The sequence below is a fragment of the Crinia signifera genome, unplaced genomic scaffold (assembly GCF_055691185.1).
Source record: "Crinia signifera unplaced genomic scaffold, ASM5569118v1 HAP2_SCAFFOLD_852, whole genome shotgun sequence".
NCBI lineage: Eukaryota > Metazoa > Chordata > Amphibia > Anura > Myobatrachidae > Crinia > Crinia signifera.
In genome coordinates, this window is record NW_028142766.1 from 28,399 (window position 1) to 30,564 (window position 2,166).

Here is a 2,166-nt window from a genome sequence, read left to right on the forward strand (position 1 = left end):
GTAAGTGGGCCTCATTCCATACAGCAGTGCCGAGACACCCATTGTTCTACCAGGATCTATTTAATGTATTATCCGCCCTCTCTGTCTGATCACTGTCCATTCAGCGCTAATTAACACAATGACCTTGAGGTGTCAGGTACTCAGCGATCCTGGAGAATAGGAGCCGTTTAACCCCCACTGCATCCCCCTAATGATCCTATTGTCCCATCATGGTCCCACAGACTGACCTAGTCACCTCCATAGGAAATGCACCGCTCAGTAATCTGTAGGGGTCCTCTGCGCTGGGGGCCGCGTTATAATGACCAGAGCGGCATGTCGGCATCTGTGTGTAGTCATTATATCAGGCGTCTCTCGCACACAGTTATGTTATATGTTGTGATATTCTCACAGAGACCACGGATCATACATAACATGTCCACATGCTGATAACACAACGCCTGCTGTATATTGTGATATTCTCACACAGACCACGGATCATACATAACGTGTCCACGTGCTGATAACACAACTCCTGCTGTATATTGTGATATTCTCACAGAGACCACGATCATACATAACGTGTCCACATGCTGATAACACAACGCCTGCTGTATGTTGTAATATTCTCACAGACCACGGATCATACATAACGTGTCCACGTGCTGATAGCACAACTCCTGCTGTATATTGTGATTCTCACACAGACCACGGATCATACATAACGTGTCCACGTGCTGATAACACAACGCCTGCTGTATATTGTGATATTCTCTCAGAGACCACGGATCATACATAACGTGTCCACATGCTGTTAACACAACTCCTGCTGTATATTGTGATATTCTCACACAGACCACGGATCATACATAATGTAGCCACGTACTGATAACACAATGCCTGCTGTATGATGTAATATTCTCTCAGAGACCTCGGGTCATACATAACGTGTCCACATGCTGATAACACAACTCCTGCTGTATGTTGTAATATTCTCACAGTGACCACGGATCATACATAACGTGTCCACATGCTGATAACACAACGCCTGCTGTATGTAGTGATATTCTCACAGACCACGGATCATACATAACGTGTCCACATGCTGATAACACAATGCCTGCTGTATATTGTGATATTCTCACACAGACCACGGATCATACATAACGTGTACACGTGCTGATAACACAACGCCTGCTGTATATTGTGATATTCTCACACAGACCACGGATCATACATAATGTAGCCACGTACTGATAACACAACGCCTGCTGTATGTTGTGATGTTCTCACACAGACCACGGATCATACATAATGTAGCCACGTACTGATAACACAACGCCTGCTGTATATTGTGATATTCTCTCAGAGACCACGGATCATACATAACGTGTCCACATGCTGATAACACAACGCCTGCTGTATATTGTGATATTCTCACAGACCACGGATCATACATAACGTGTCCACATGCTGATAACACAACGCCTGCTGTATATTGTGATATTCTCACAGTGACCACGGATCATACATAACGTGTCCACATGCTGATAACACAACGCCTGCTGTATGTAGTGATATTCTCACAGAAACCACGGATCATACATAACGTGTCCACGTGCTGATAACACAACGCCTGCTGTATGTAGTGATATTCTCACAGAGACCACGGATCATACATAACGTGTCCACGTGCTGATAACACAACTCCTGCTGTATATTGTGATATTCTCACAGACCGCGGATCATACATAACATGTCCACGTGCTGATAACACAACGCCTGCTGTATATTGTGATATTCTCACACAGACCACGGATCATACATAATGTAGCCACGTACTGATAACACAACGCCTGCTGTATGTTGTGATGTTCTCACACAGACCACGGATCATACATAATGCAGCCACGTACTGATAACACAACGCCTGCTGTATATTGTGATATTCTCTCAGAGACCACGGATCATACATAACGTGTCCACATGCTGATAACACAACGCCTGCTGTATATTGTGATATTCTCACACAGACCACGGATCATACATAACGTGTCCACATGCTGATAACACAACGCCTGCTGTATATTGTGATATTCTCACAGACCACGGATCATACATAACGTGTCCACATGCTGATAACACAACGCCTGCTGTATATTGTGATATTCTCACAGTGACCACGGATCA